The sequence below is a fragment of the Prionailurus bengalensis genome, chromosome B1, assembly GCF_016509475.1.
Source record: "Prionailurus bengalensis isolate Pbe53 chromosome B1, Fcat_Pben_1.1_paternal_pri, whole genome shotgun sequence".
NCBI lineage: Eukaryota > Metazoa > Chordata > Mammalia > Carnivora > Felidae > Prionailurus > Prionailurus bengalensis.
Genome location: NC_057344.1, coordinates 155,286,263 through 155,303,212, shown reverse-complemented (window position 1 = coordinate 155,303,212; position 16,950 = coordinate 155,286,263). Strand labels below are relative to the sequence as shown.

At 35.7% G+C, this 16,950-nt stretch overlaps 1 pseudogene; it reads right to left on the bottom strand.

The window, feature by feature from the left end:
- Positions 1 to 14,810: 14,810 nt before the first annotated feature.
- Positions 14,811 to 15,837, bottom strand: LOC122468304 (annotated as a pseudogene).
- Between the last annotated feature and the right edge of the window lie 1,113 nt (positions 15,838 to 16,950).

Here is a 16,950-nt window from a genome sequence, read left to right as displayed (position 1 = left end):
AAAACCTGTAAGTGTTACTTATCAAAAATTTTAAGGACAAGGTAAAGAAATGGTCATGATGGGCAGTATGACACATGTTTATCTTTGCTTACAATTAAACATTTAACAAATGTATATATGGATAATTGATGAGTAAAGGGCATTAACTATATTTTCACCTGATTTTTTTTAACAACAAGAATGTTAATGGTAACTTTCTACATCAGGACATAGATTTCAAAATCACAGCGTCAATCACAACACAATCAATAAAAATCAAGAATTTTAGTTCCATGACCTCACATATTATTTTAGAATATGGCAAACCAGAAGCAGCCTAGCTTTTCTTTTCTCCCACTACTTCCCACCACCCACATTTGCCACAGTCCAGCTGAACTCCTCTTCTTTTCATCTGTGTCCCTTGTTTGGTGATTTCTATATTTTTACTGACAATATTGCAACCACATAGAATGCTATATTCTTCTGTCCATTTATTCAAACCCTACTTCTCCTTCAAGGACAACCTTTAAAGCAACTTATCAAAGGACCCCATTTTTTGCAGAACCTCCAGCCAATAGAAATGTCTCCCTTTTCTGAACTCTCATAGTTCTCTTTTAGGATATCACTTTAATGCACTTATAGCTCTACTTTTAATAGAGGTGTTTGTGTTTGCGTGAAAAAGGGTAACATGTTTCATAGCATTTCTGAGACTTATTAAGCACTCAGTGAATTATAAATTACACACACACACACACACACACATTTTTTTTTCCTTCCATACTTCTTTTTTAATGTTTATTTACTTTGAGAGAGAGAGAGAGTGCACACTTGTGAGTCAGGGAGGCACAGAAGGAGAGGGAGAGAGAATCCCAAGCAGGTTCTACACTCAGCACAGAGCCTGACATGGGGCTCAATCTCATGACTGGGAGATCACAACCTGAGCCAATATCAAGAGTCCAGGGCTTAACCAACTGAGCCACCCAGGAGCCCCTCCTTATACTTATAAGTCAATGTTTTCTATTTTATGACATCCATCACATTGCCTTATATAACCATAAGTAAGGCATAAAAAATGATTGTGTTTTTTGCATTTAATAGTAATGCACAATATTTTAAATTAGGACATTTTATTAATATGTAAATGTATTATAAAATAAATTTCGAAAGGTGAACATGGGCACATGATATTACTAGCTGTTCTTCAAAATAGTGGAGTAAAAGGTAAAATGTAATTTTGGATGTTAATCATAGAATAAGTCAATATTTTCTTCTGGTTTACACTGATTTATCATTGCTCCTTCATAGCATCTGATGACATTCAAATTTAATTATTTTAAATTTTCAAAACTTTAACTTGGGCTTTTTGGAATTATTTTATTTAAGTTACCTTGTTCTATTGTCTTCCTAACAGTATGTATATATTGAGAGTATGATGGCTCCCATCAAGGAATTCTGTAAAATGTGTCTTCATATTAGATTTTGCTCAACATTTTGTACATTTATTTTACCTTTTATTAAACTTTTCCTTTATACTTTTAATGAGAGGATTGCCTTTTGGTATTTTAGGCTGTTATAATCTGGTACTTTTTTCATCATTATCTCCTGGATATTTGCTATTTTCCAAAGCCCAAAATTCAATAGGTAAAAAACACATATATATGGCAATCCTCTGTATGTATGTGTTTAAAATCTATTTTGACCTTTCTCACTTTCATATCAGCCAATAGCTATTCCAGGCACAGCTATCCATATATTCACTTTCCAAGTGGCAAAGTTTACTTTCCTTATCTTCCATTAGACCTTTTCCAAGCCATATGATGTTAACCTCGATAGCACTTTAAAATTGCCACTTTTAGACCATTTCTCTCTGCTGATATTTTTTGTCCATTTAACTTTTATATTACTCTTCCCAAAAGCACAGATTTCAGATTTCTGTCTCTAAGTTGCCACCTAAGGGAATTTTCTAGTATTGTTTCTATCGTTGCTGTTCTTACATATCACTCCAAAAGGAGGAAAGTGACAGATGTTGATTATTTTTTCCTGCCAAGTCTGTGTTTACTCTCTGATTTGACTAGTTTTTTTTCTAACACTAATATTTTTATCCAAATGTGCCTTTGAACAAAACAATTATTTATCCCTTTATAAATTCACTTTTCCTGGTTCACAATTTATTTTGTTCCTCTTTACCTTTAACTCTTATACATTATATAATTCTCATGTCTCCCAGTCTTTTATCCTAATTTAACTTATACTTTTGCAGACCTCCATATATCATTCCAGTCTTTTTCTTCAGTGTTTCTTTGACTATCTTTGCCTCTTATTCCCAGTCTCCTCTTATCTGTGTATTTTCTCTTGCTTATATCAAACCTGGAATAGACAAGCCAACTATAAAATATCAAGATGTCAGTTTCCTTCATCAGGCATCATCTGCCAAGTTTCCTTCTATCTAAAAAATTACTAACAATCTTTCTTTGCATATTTGGCATTCATTTTGTGTTCAAAATACAGGCTTCTCTGGGAGAAGACCAGTCGGTTGGAATCCTCACTGTAGTAAACCTGAGATGCCATATTTCTGTGGTATAATAACATAATTATGCCATGGTAAATATTTTTTTCTCAAAAGACCAGGGGTTTATTTACAATAAAACTTTGTTTTTGGGGTCACCTCAGTGACTCAGTTGGTTAAATGTCCAACTTTGGCTCAGGTCATGATCTCACTGTTCCTGTGTTCAAGCCCCACGTCAGGTTCACTGTACTAGTGCAGAGCCTGCTTTGGATCTTCTGTCTCCCTCTCTTTCTGATGCTCCCCTGCTTGTGCTCTCTCTCTCTCTCTCTCTCAAAAATAAATAAATAAGCATTAAAAAAAACCCTTGTGGTTTAATGAAAGTCTGGATTCAGAATACTAATGATTAAATCCACACTCTAAAATTAAGGTATTGATTATAAAGTAATCTCATGTTAAAACACTCTTTAAAAACACATTGTCGGGGCGCCTGGGTGGCGCAGTCGGCTAAGCGTCCGACTTCAGCCAGGTCACGATCTCGCGGTCCGTGTGTTCGAGCCCCGCGTCGGGCTCTGGGCTGATGGCTCAGAGCCTGGAGCCTGTTTCCGATTCTGTGTCTCCCTCTCTCTCTGCCCCTCCCCCATTCATGCTCTGTCTCTCTCTGTCCCAAAAATAAATAAAGGTTGAAAAAAAAATTAAAAAAAAAATAAAAAAAAATAAATAAAAACACATTGTCATAGAAGTTGTAAGACTTGAAAAAAAAGGCAGGATCATCACCAAATTTATGTCCATCATAGGCAAAATCCTTTGAAGTCATGTGAAAGTATGTAATGTAAGTATTCAATTAATTTATGTGCTAAATTATATAAATCCCCTGCTCTCATGAACCTAACATTTCTACACAGATGATGAAAAACCACAAACAAACAAACAAGTGACCACATAAATATGTAAAAACCATAGTGAGCTAACTGGTCATAATAAACATGGAAAAACAAAAGGAAAGGGAGGGGTTGTGAGGTTTTAGCAATGGAGATACAGGGTAAATGGTACTTTACAATTTTAAATAGGTTGTTCACTGAGAACATGAAGCTTTAGCAAAGACCTAGAGCAAGTGAGGGAGAATCCATGAGGATATCTTTATAAATCATGTCCCAGACAGAGGAATAAATAAGTAGTAAAGCCCTAAAATGGGATTAGGTGTTCAACAAACTACAAGGATGTTGTAGACTCTGGGTTTGGAGTTCTGTCTTGTCCAGTGAGAAAGTGGGATACAGGATTAAAAATTCGAGAGAGGCTAATGTCCAGGAGGAGACAAGAGCCCGGAGTAAGGGTCCTTGCTTTGTTTTTATTAGGATCAGAAGGCTTACAAACATGGTGATGGACGTCCACAAAGAAACAGTGAAATTGTGAACATTAACTCATGGGCATGAGGGAAAGGGGGTTTTGAAGATACACGGTGTTAGGGGTTTGGGTCAATACAAAACAAAATCCTGGTGCTGGACAGGAGGTTGTTTACAGTAGATGTGAGGCCCCACCTGTGTTTACCTAAACTGGTCTGGGGACAAGAAGGACACAGCATGATACCTCAGGGTCAACAAGGCACCTTTTGTTTGCTAATTAGCTCCACTCTGGGCAACATCACCCGGCTATGATCTATAGCACTATTTACCTATTTACCAAATTTGGTCCTTCCTTCCTGTGAAAGCATCCTTCTGCTATTATACTAAGTTGGAGAGCATTTCCGCCCTGAATACCTAATCTTGTTTACTTCATCTTAGATGTTTTCACCCTGAGATTCCCTATTTCTATACCTATGTCCTATACTGGGGGCCTTTGCCCTGTTTACCTAATCTTGTTTATCTAAACTTGGGTGTGTATATCCTATGACTTTGTATTTCTTTATGCCTCGTTAACCCATCAGTGAAAGCTCAGGGAATTCCTAAGCTTATTCCCCACACAAGGAGGCCAATGTGTGGACAGCAGAATGATCAAGGCAAAGTGAGTAGGAGATGAGATTAGGTAGATAATGCCGGCCAGATAAATTAAGTGTTTGTATGTTTTTATAAGTGCTTTGGGCTTAACTGTAAGTGAAACTTGAAGTCATTGCAGGCTTTCAGTCAGAAAAAGACATAATTGAACTTCATTTGTTTCAAAATTTTGTTGTGGAAGGCAATACACTACAGAAAACTATTCAAAACACGAATAATAAAAAGTACATGACATGTAATTGCTATATTGTACTGCAAAAACCTATGTAAACAGAATTTTGCTAGGTTCCCCAGATGCACTGACTGCCTTTTGAATGAAAATCTCCCTTCCTGCACTTTGAATAATCATTATCTTGACTTTTATGGTAATCATCTCCTTGCTCTATAGGTATACCAAACAGGTGTGTGTCTCTAAGCATTGTAATGAACTTGTTTGAAATTTGTGTGCATGGAATTCAACACTCTCCGTATTGTTTTCTGCCAATTTCTTTTTTTTAAATTTTTTTTTAACGTTTATTTATTTTTGAGACAGAGAGAGAGAGAGAGAGCATGAACGGGGGAGGGGCAGAGAGAGAGGGAGACACAGAATCGGAAGCAGGCTCCAGGCTCTGAGCCATCAGCCCAGAGCCCGACGCGGGGCTCGAACTCACGGACCGCGAGATCGTGACCTGAGCCGAAGTTGGACGCTCAACCAACTGAGCCACCCAGGCGCCCCTCTGCCAATTTCTTTAACTCAACATTAAAAAAAAAAATCTCATGTAGAAATACATAGATGTAATTAGTTCATTTGCATTGTTCTATAAATCAGATTTTGTAATTATTTTTCTACTTTTTTATTTTTAAGGCTTCCAGTTGGGAATATTATGAACAATACTGCTATCAGCAATTATGTACATGTATCTTGGATTACATAGCACATATTTTTACTAGCTAATACTTAGGGGTAGAGTTGAGAGTCCACAGAGTATGTAGTTTTACCTTTATGGATATTGACCAACTTTCACAAAGTGATTTTCAATTACATCGTCACCAGTATTAAGAGACAATTGCTCCACTTCAGAAATATTTGGTATCATCGGTCTTTATTTTTTCTTAAGTTTGCAGCAAACTTTATTGAATATGACCTCTGTTGGTTAATTTACTTTTGTTTGTTTATTACGAAGTTTTGAATTTTTAAGAGCTGTTTTAGGTTCACAGCAAAATTCAGGGGAAGATACAGAGATTTCCCATATATCTCCTGCCCCCATACATGCATAACCTGCCACATTAGCAATATCTCCCACCACCGTGGTATATTTCTTACAATTGATGAGTTATTTTGAAACATCATTATCACCTCAAATCCATAGTTTACATTATGTTTTACTCCTGTTGGTGTACATGCTATGGATTTGGACAAATGCATAATGACATTTATTCATCATTATAGTGTCACACAGAGTATTTTCACTGCCCTAAGGTCGACTTTGTGCAAATCCATCATGCTTGTAAGCCTTCTGATCCTAATAAAAACAGAGCAAGGACCCTTATCAGTACTCTTTTCTCCTCCTGGACATTAGCCTCTCTCACACTTTAATCCTGCATCCCGCTCTCTTGCTGGACAGGAGAGAACTACAGACCCAGAGTCGACAACATGGAACATGTTTGCATATGCTTATTTGCCATCTGTATATCTTTGGCCCATTTTTAATCAAGTGCTTTTTTTTTTAAAATTATCATTGAGTTTTAAGAGATCTTTATATATTTTGGATAATAGCCATTTATCTGACATGTCTTCTGCAAAATTTTCTTCCAATGTGCCTTGTCTTCTCATTTTCTTAACATTGTTTTTTATGGAACAGAAGTTTTTAATTTCAATGGAGTGTAACTTGCCAATTATTTCTTTTATGGATTGTGCCATTAGTATTGAATTGAAAAGGTTGTTTGGGTTTTTTCTAGGAGGGTTATTTTCTAGGAGTGTAGTAATTTTGTATTTTACTTTAGGTCTGTGATCCACTTTGCACTATTTTGTGAATAAAATAAGGTTTGTGTTTCGATTCAAATTTTTGCATATGGTTTCATTTTTGTTTGTTGAAATAAGCCTTGCATACTTGGGATAAATCTCACTTAGTAGTGGTGTGTGTGTGTGTGTGTGTGTGTGTGGTGTATTACACAGTGTTGCTAATATTTTGTTGAGGATTTTCACATCTATGTTCATGAGAAATATTGGTTTGTTTCTTTTCTTGTGATGTCTGTGCCTGGTTTTTGTAACATGGTGACCCTGGCCTCATAGAATAAGTTAGAAAGTATTCCCTTTGTTTCTATCCTCAGAAAAAGACTGTAGATAATTGGTGCAATTTTTCCTTAAATGTTTGGTAAGACATTCATCAGCAATCAGTGGGCCTTCTGCTTTATTTTTTGGAAGTTTTGAAATTATTGATTTAATTTATTTAACAGATATATGTTTATTCAGTTTGTCTATTTCTTCTTGTGTTAGTTTTGACATATTGTGTCTGTCAAAGAATTTGTCTAAGTTAACAAATTTGTAGGCATGGATTTGTGCATAGTTTATTATTATTATTGTTATTATTATTTTAATATTTATGATCTATAGTTATAGCACTGTTTTCATTTGAGATTTTAATCATTTGTATCCTATCTTTTTTCTTAGCCTGTCTAGGCTTATTGATTTTGTTTATCTTTCAAAAAAGAAACAAAACAAAAACAGCTTTCTCTTTCATTTTTTTTCTATTAGATTCCTCCTTTGAATTTGATTTCTACTTTAGTTCTTTTCTCTTTCTCTCTCTTTTTTTTTCTGCTTACTTTGGAGTTTCTGGTTTTTTCTTAGTTTTCTAAGATGGAAACTTATATTATTGATTTTAGATTATTTTTGTTTTCTAGTAATGAATCCAATGCTATAAATTTCCCTCTAAGCACTATTTTCATTTTATCCCACAAATTAGAAGTTGTATGTTTTTTATTTCAAAACATTTTTAAATTTCTATTGAGATTGCTTCTTTGGCTGCTGTATTATTTTATTTATTTATTTATTTATTTATTTATTTATTTATTTATGTTTTTTCTTAATTAAAAAAAATTAATTCCATGATAGCTGACATACAGTGTTATATATAGTTCCAGGTGTAAAATAGAGTGATTTAACAAATGTATACATACTCAGTGCTTAAGTGCTTATCATGATAAGTGTACTCTTCAATCCCCATCACCTATTTCACCCACCTCTCCAACAACCTCCCCTCTAATAACTGTAAGTTTATTTTCTATGGTTAAGAATATGTTTCTTGGTTTCTCTCTTTTTTTCTTTTGCTCTTTGTTCTATTTATTAAATTCCACATATGAGTGACATCATATGGTATTTGTCTTTGACTGACCTATTTCACTTATTTCATTTTACTCTATAGCTCTATCCATGTTGTTGCAAAAGGCAAGTTTCCATTCCTTTTTATGGCTGAATAGTATTCCATTGTATGTATATAACACATCTTCTTTATCCATTCGTCTGTTGATGGACACTTGGGCTGCTTCCATAATTTGGCTATTGTCAATAATGCTGCAATAAACATAGGCATGCAAGTATTACTTTGAATTAGTGTTTTCATATTTGTTTGGTAAATGCCCAGTAGTGCAATTGCTGGATCATAAGGTGATTCTGTTTTTAACTTTCTGAGGAACTTCCACACTCTTTTCCATAGTAGATGCACCAGTTTGCATTCCCGCCAACAGTACAATAGGGTTCCTTTAGCTCCACATCTTCCTCAACACCTGTTGTTTCCTGTCTTACTAATTTTAGCCACTCTGACAGGTGTGAGGTGATATCTCATTGTAATTTGGATTTGCATTTTCCTAATAAGTAATGGTGAGCATCTTTTCATGTGGCTGTTGGCGATCTGTGTCTTTTTTGGAGAAATATATCTGTTCGTGTCTTCTGCCCATTTTTAATTGGATTATTTGTTTTGGGGGTATTGGGCTTTATAAGTTCTTTATATATTTAGGACACTAACCCTTTATTGGATATGTCATTTGCAAACATCTCCTGTTCAATAGGTTGCCTTTTAGTTTTGTTGATTGCTTTCTTTGCTGTCCAGAAGCTTTTTATTTTGATGTAATCCCAGTAGTTTATTTTTGCTTTCATTTATCTTACCTCAGGAGACATTATCTAGAAGATTGTTGCTATGGCTGATGTCAAAGAGGTTATTGTCTGTGCTTTCTTCAACGACTTTTATTGTCTTAAGTCTCACATTTAGGTCTTTAATCCACTTTGAGTGTATTTTTGCATATGGTGTAAGAAAGTGGTTCAGTTCCATTATTTGCATGCAGATGTCCATTTTCCCAACAACATTTGTTGAAGAGACTGTCTTTTCCCCATCATATATCCTTTCCTCTTTTGTCAAAGATTAATTGATCATATAACTGTGGGTTTATTTTAGGTTTTCTCTTCTGTTCTATTGAGCTATGTGTCTATTTTTGTGCCAATACCATGCTGTTTTGATAACTACAGTTTTATAGTATAACTTGGAGCTTGGAATTCTGATGCGTCCAGTTTTGTTTTTGTTTTTCAAGATTGTTATGGCTATTTGAGGTCTTTTGTTGTGCCATACACATTTTAGGATTCTTTGTTCTAGTTCTGTGAAAAATGCTGCTGTTATTTTGATTGGGATTGCATTAAATGTATAGATTGCTTTGGGTAGTATAGACATTTTAACAATATTTGTGCATCCACTCTGTGAACATGGAATGTCTTTCCATTTCTTTGTGTCATCTTCCAATTCTTTTATCAACGGTATTTTATAATTTTCAGAGTAAATATCTTTCACCTCTTTGGTTAAGTTTATTCCTAGCTATTTTATTATTTTTGGTGCACTTGTAAATGGGATTGTTTTCTTTTTTTTTTTTTTGTTTAAATTTTTTTTTTTCAACGTTTATTTTATTTTTGGGACAGAGAGAGACAGAGCATGAACGGGGGAGGGGCAGAGAGAGAGGGAGACACAGAATCGGAAACAGGCTCCAGGCTCTGAGCCATCAGCCCAGAGCCTGACGCGGGGCTCGAACTCCCGGACTGCGAGATCGTGACCTGGCTGAAGTCGGACGCTTAACCGACTGCGCCACCCAGGCACCCCGGGATTGTTTTCTTAATTCTCTTTCTGATGTTTCATTATTAGTGTACTGAAATGCAACAGCTTCTTGTACATTGATTTTTATATCCTTTGACTTTGCTGAATTCATTTATCAGTTTTAAGTTTTTTTTTTTTGGTGGAGTTTGGTTTTCTATATATAGTATGATGTCATCTTGACTGCTGTATTACTTAGAAGAGTGTTGTTTAATTTTTAAATATTTTAGGATTTTTCAGTTATCTTTCTGTTATTGATATAATCCCATTTGAGATCTGAGAGCAGACATTGTGTGATTTTTGTTTTTTAAAGTTATCTAAGGTGCATTTTAGGTTATTACTGATCTTACGTCTGCTGAGTCTGTCCATTTCTGAGAGAAGGTTGTTGAAATCTCCAATGACAGTGGACTCATCTATTTCTCCTTGAAATTCTACCATTTTTGCCTTACATAGTTTGACATTCTTTTAGGCACATACACATCAAATATTCTTATGTCTTTTTGGAGGATTCATTTCTTTATTATTATGCAATTTCCTTCTTTATTGGTGATAACTTATCTTGCTTTGAAGTCTGCTCTATCTGAAGAGCAACTCCTACTCTCTTTTTATTAGTGTTAGCATAGTATATTTTTTGTCATCCATTTACTTTTGATCTGTATGTGCCCATATATTTAAAGTGTGTTTCTTGTAGACAACATCTAGTTTAGTCTTATTTTTGTTTATCCATTTGACAAACTCTTCCTTTTAATTACGGTATTTAGATTGTTACATTCAAAGTGATTATTGATATATTTACCATAACAATTGCTCTTCTGTATTTGTTGTCCTTGTTTTTGGTTCCTTTTTTTGTTTCCCATGCTTTTATCATGGTTTTAATTGAGCATTTTATATAATTCGATTTTCTCTCCTTTCTTAGCATATCAGTTTACTTCCCTTTTTACTATTTTTTTTATTGCCTTAGAGTTTTCAGTGTACCTATAGACCTAATCCAAGTTCACTTTCAAATAACACTGTACCAATTCACAGGTAGTGTGAGTGATTTATAATAAAACAATTCTAATTCTTCCCTCCTACTTCTAGTTTCATTGCTGTCATTCATTTTACTTACATGCAAGTATACATAACCAAATACACATACATAAGATATAGACATAAGCATACATAAGTCAAGCACATTATTAGTATTATTTTGAGTAAACCATTATCTGTTAGTTGAATAAAGAATAAGAAAAATAAAACTTTTTGCTTTACCTTTGTTTATTCCTTCCTTGATACTCTTCTTTATTGAATGTAGATCCAAGTTTCTGAACTAAATCATTCCCTTCCATCTAACTGAAAATGAATGCCCTCAATTTTTGTTTGTCTGAGAAAGTTTTTTTTTTTTCTCTTTTACTTTTCAAGAATAATTTCTCTGTAGAATTTCTGGACTGGTGGGGTTTGGTTTACTTGTTTTTTGTTTTGTTTTGCTTTCCTCTCAACACTTTAGATATTTCACTCCATTCTTTTCTTACATGATTTCTGAGATGTCAGATGAATTCTTACTTTTATTCCTCTTAGATAATGGTGTTTTTTTTCACTTCCTTTTGGCTTCTTTTAGGATTTTTTTCATTATCTTTGATTTTCTGTAGTTTGAAGATGATGTGCTTATGTATGGTCTTTTTGGTGGGGAGCACTTCTCTACTTAGCTATCTCTGAGTTTCCTGAATCTGTGATTTGGCGTCTGACATTAGTTTGAAAGAAATGTTCGGAAATAATTATATCAAATATTTCTTCTTCCTCTCTTTCTTCTCCATCTGGTATTCTCATTATGTGTATGTTATGCCTTTTGTACGTGTCCCACAGGTTTTCAATTTTCTATTCTGTGCTCTTTAGTCTTTGTTTTGTTTTTTTGTTTTTCACAGTTACTATTGATATATCCTTTAGCTCAGAGATTCTTTCCTCAGTTATGTCCAGTCTACTAATAAGCCCATCAAAGGCCTATTTCATTTCTGTTACAATGTTTTGTTTTGTTTTTGTCTCTAGCACTTCTTTTAGTTCTTTCTTGGATTTTCATCTCTCTGCTTATATTGCCCATCTATTCCTGTATGCTATTCTATCCATTAGAGTCCTTAGCATATTAATCATACTTGTTTTAAATTCTAGGCCTGATAATTCCAACATCCCTGCCATATCTGCTTTTGATGATTGTTCTGTGCCTTTAAATTGTGTGTGTGTGGTGTTTAATTTTATTTTTATTTATTTATTTATATTTTACCTTTTGTATGCCCTTGTAATTTTTTTTTCTTGATAACTGGACATAATGTATTGGGTGAAAGTAACTTTTATAAATAGGTCTTTAGTAATGTGGTAATGATGAGTAGGGGAAAAGAATCATTCTATAGTCTTATAATTGGGTCTCAGTCTTTAGTGAGACTATTCCTCTGGACTGTGAACTTCACAAGAGTTTCTCAAATTTTTTTCTCCACACTCAGGTGAGATAGATGGCTGAGGGGGCTGAAGTTGTTATTCCTGTTTCTCCATGTGGAAGGCTGGGGCCAACTGGAATTGATATCTCCTCTCTCCCAAGTCAATTATGCTCTGATAATATCTACCCCCATGTTAGGCTCTGGTTAGCTAGTTTTATCTGAGGGCAGGCTTTGTTAGGGTCAGAATGCTCTGGTATATTTAAAAATGGTTCCTCTTTCCCTTTTTCTTTGGAAGCAAGAGGGAGTTTTTCTCCAATATTTACTGAGGATAAAAGCTCCTGAGGGTAAAAATTATAAAAGTGTGCCCTCCTCCTCCCATGACCTTCTGGAGTTTTTAACTCTAACAATTATCCACGCCAAGCCTTTAGCAATTAGTCAATTACAATTCAAGTTTTCCTAGCTAGGTACTGGTCCCAAAGGTAGATTCTACTCATGAGGCTTTGCTCTTGTCATGACTCCCTGTAATCATCTGTGTGTCTGTGCAATCTCAGGTGTAACAGTTTGCCCTGTGCCCTCCATTTTCTTACAGATTTAAGAAAACTTTTTGATAGTTCATTCTGTTTAGCTCTTACTAGTTAGGACATGGTAGTGACTTCTAAGCTCCTTCCATGAAGAATTTGGAAACATTTTCTTCCCCTCCTCCTCCTTCTATAGATGTAGTGCCTAAACCCACCCAACTGTATTCTTTTTTTGTGTGTGTATTCATTTATTTATTTTTATAATTTAACTTTATTATTTATTTATTTATTTATTTTTTTTGAAATTTACATCCAATTTAGTATATAGTGAAGCAATGATTTCAGGAGTAGATTCCTTAATGCCCCTTACCCATTTAGCCCATCCACCCTCCCACAACCCCTCCAGCAACCTTCAGTTTGTTCTCCATATTTATGAGTCTCTTTGGTTTTATCCCCTCCCTGTTTTTATATTATTTTTGTTTCCCTTCCCTTATGTTCATCTGTTTTGTCTCTTAAATGACCCAGCAATTGCACTACTAGGCATTTATCCAAGGAATACAGGTGTGCTGTTTTGAAAGGACACATGCACCCCCATGTTTATAGCAGCACTATCAGCAATAGCCAAAATATGGAAAGACCCCAAATGTCCATCGATGGATGAATGGATAAAGAAAATGTGGTATATATGTATACAATGGAGTATTACTTGGCAATCAAAAAGAATGAAACCTTGCCATTTGCAACTACGTGGATGGAACTGGAGGGTATTATGCTAAGTGAAATTAGTCAGAGAAAGACAAAAATCATATGACTTCCAACTGTATTCTTTTACAGTTCTATAGGTCACACATATGATACTAATCTCATCAGGCTCAATTCAAAGTGCTGATGAGACTGTTTTCCTTTCTGGAATTTCTAGAAGAGAATCTGTTTTCTGGCTTATTTACCTTGATGGCAGAATTTAGGTTTTTTTGTGGTTGTAGGACTGAGAGTTCTTAGCTTCCAGATGCTGCCTGCAATCTTTGGTTCTATCTTTAAAGGTAGCAATGTTGGGTTGAGTCCCTCTCAGACTGAATCACTTCTATCTCTTTCTTCTTATCATCACATTTCTTTAACATTTTGATTTTTTTCCCCCTCTCTTTATGAGACAGTGATTAGATTGGGCCCATCCAGATAATTCAGGATAACCTCCTTATTATATTAGGTCAACACAGATAATACAGGATAATTTTCCTATTTTAAGATTCTTAACCTTAAACACAACTGCAAAATACCTTTTACCAAATAAAGTAATATATTCACAGTCCCTGGTAATTAAAACATGGTGATCTTTAGGGGAACATTATTCTGCCTATTTATTTCCTAAATTATTATAGTAAGACTGGAAATCTAGTAGAGTTAATTCTTCTATTTTTCATTATTAGAAAGTTCTTTCCTGTTCTTAAATTGTAAAATAAATTTGTTTAGTTCTATAAAAAAATATGCTGGTCTTTTGTTTGGGATTACATTAAGTCTATAGGTCAATTTTAGAAGAATTGGTATTTTACCCTGTTGAGACATAATCATAAACATATTTTTTTTATCTTTTCCAGGCTTTTTTAAATTTTTTCTTTAGTTACTCTGAACAAAGTTTCTAGTTTCCTTTAGAGATTGTGGTTTGTTTAATTTATTCCTAAGGATTTCATATATTTGTATTCCATTGTACAATATTTTTTTCAATAAATTAGTTTTAACTCTGATTTCATACTGAAGATCTGTAAACTGTCATTAAAGGTTACTGTCATTCCAGTTGAAAAACTCTTTGTTCTTAGTGCATTTATATATACAGCTTTACCTAACCTATTGGGGGACTTTACTGTCTTTTTCATTAGGTTAATAGCTCAATGATATTGCTTTACATGAGTATTTAACCAAATTATGTCTCTAGTTTCCTGAAATCAGGAATACAATATGTTCAAGGTGATTTCAGTGACAGGTTTATGTACTAAGAATATCATTCTAGGTCCATAATTTAATGAGTAGATTATAAGGAAGAGGGCCCATCATGAAAAATGTGACATCATCACCACTATTACTACCCCGATGTAAGTAATTCATTTAAATTTTTATGTATGTATGTATGTATGTATTTATTTAGGCTAGGTACAGTGTAATTTATTGTTGGTACATACAAGATAGGGCTCTCCAAACCCCTCCCCTTCTTTAGGGAAACTGGGATGGAAACTATAGAGGTCAGGATATTTTCAGTGTATTGAATGAGTTGGGGCAAGGATTCCACAGCAGCTGAGGGTCTCTCTCTTCTTCTTGCTCTCAGTGAGGCTGGTGGTCTAGGGGTTTCTTACTCTTTGGAGGCCATGTTGACAATAAGGTTCACCATCCGGTTGCTGTAACCAAATGCATTGTCATGATAGGAAATGAGCTTGACAGTGTGGTCATTGAGAGCAATGCCAGCCCCAGTGTCGAAGGTGGAAGAGGGGGTGTCACTGTTAAACTCTCAAAGAGAACCTGGTCTTCAGTGTAGCCCAGGATGCTCTTGAGGAGGCCCTCCAATACCTGCTTCACCACTTTCTTGATGTCATCGGATTTAGCAGCTTTCTCCAGACAGCAGGTCAGATCCACAACTGAGATATTGGGGGTGGGTACAGGGAAGGCCATGCCATTGAGCTTCCCATTCAGCTCAGGAATGACCTTGCCTACAGCCTTGATGACACCAGCAGAACCAGGGATTGTGTTCTGGGCAGCCTCTCAACCATCACGCCACAGCATCCCAAAGGGGCCATCCATGGTCTTCTAGGTGGCAGTAATGTCATGGACTGTGGTCATGAGTCCATCCACAATGCCAAATTTGTCATGTATGTCCTTGGCCAGAGGGGCCAAGCAGTTGGTGGTGCAGGAGAGATTCTTCACAATCTTGAGGGAGCTGTCAGAATTCTCATGGTTCATGCCCATTACAAACAGTGCATCAGCCAAAGAGGCAGAGATGATGGCCCTCTTGACCCCACCCTCAAGTGAGCCCCAGCCTCTTCTATAGTGGTGAAGACCTCAGTAGACTCCACATCATACTCAGCACCAGTATCACCTCATTAAACATTGGCTCAATCTTGCTTCTGGAAGATGCTAATGGGTTTTCCATTGATGACAAATTCCCCCTTTCCAGCCTTGACTATGCTGTTGTATTTGCCACTGGTGAAATCATACCGGAATATGTAATCATGATGTTCAGATCAAGAAAGGGTCATTGATGGTGACAATGTCCAACTTGCCAGAATTAAAAGCAGCCTTGGTGACCAGGCTCTCAATATGGCCAAATCCATTTACTCTGACCTTTACCATCTTGTCTCAGGGATATGACTGGCCCTGCACCAGATGCTGCTGCCTGTCAAACAGGGAGAAGCAGAGAGACTCATTTCAAATTTTAATTAATACTCCAGTCTCTAAGCATTACATTTCTGTCTAAAATAACTAACATATTTCTAAATAATGAGGCTGTTCAAGTGGTTTCAAATTTTCATGACAAATACAGTAAAATCTATTTTCTTAAGTTAGTCATTTAAGATTAAGAAAATATATAGCTTTAGGGGTGCCTGAGTGGTTCAGTCCGGTAAGTGTTTGACTTTTGCTCAGGTCATGATCTCATGGCTCCTGAGTTGCAGCCCACCTCCGGCTTTGAGCTGTCAGCACCTGCTTTGGATTCTTTGTTTCCCTCTCTCTCTCTGCACCACCCACCCTCCCCTGCATGCTCACGCACACACAAGCTTGCTCTCCTCTCTCTTCCTCTCTCAAAAATAAACTTTAAAACAATTTTTCAAAAAGGAAAATATATGACTTTAAACATTTCTCACAGTTCTCTTTCACCAACTTTTTCTTATCCATGGATCTTCTCAAGACACTAAACTTCCATTCAAAACAATCTCCTATGAAATCCTCTAATAATCGAGCAACTTCTTGCCTATATGCCTTTTCTATGTTATTTACTCTAGCTAGAATCCTTTGGTCATTCAGCAAAATCTCAAAGAATCTTCAATGTCTCATTACGTGCATCCTCCTTTACTCACCTCTACAGTCAGAATGAAGAAATTCTGTTTTGTACTCCCTCTCAACCTAATTTTGGCTTTAGTTTGTTAAAACTGTAAACTTCTTTTTTTTTTTTTTAAATTTTTTTTTTTCAACGTTTTTATTTATTTTTGGGACAGAGAGAGACAGAGCATGAACGGGGGAGGGGCAGAGAGAGAGGGAGACACAGAATCAGAAACAGGCTCCAGGCTCTGAGCCATCAGCCCAGAGCCCGACGCGGGGCTCGAACTCACGGACCGCGAGATCGTGACCTGGCTGAAGTCGGACGCTTAACCGACTGCGCCACCCAGGCGCCCAAAACTGTAAACTTCTTAAGGATGAAGATTGTTTCTTACTCAACTTTTCATTCTCTGGGAACAGCAGGTATGCCTT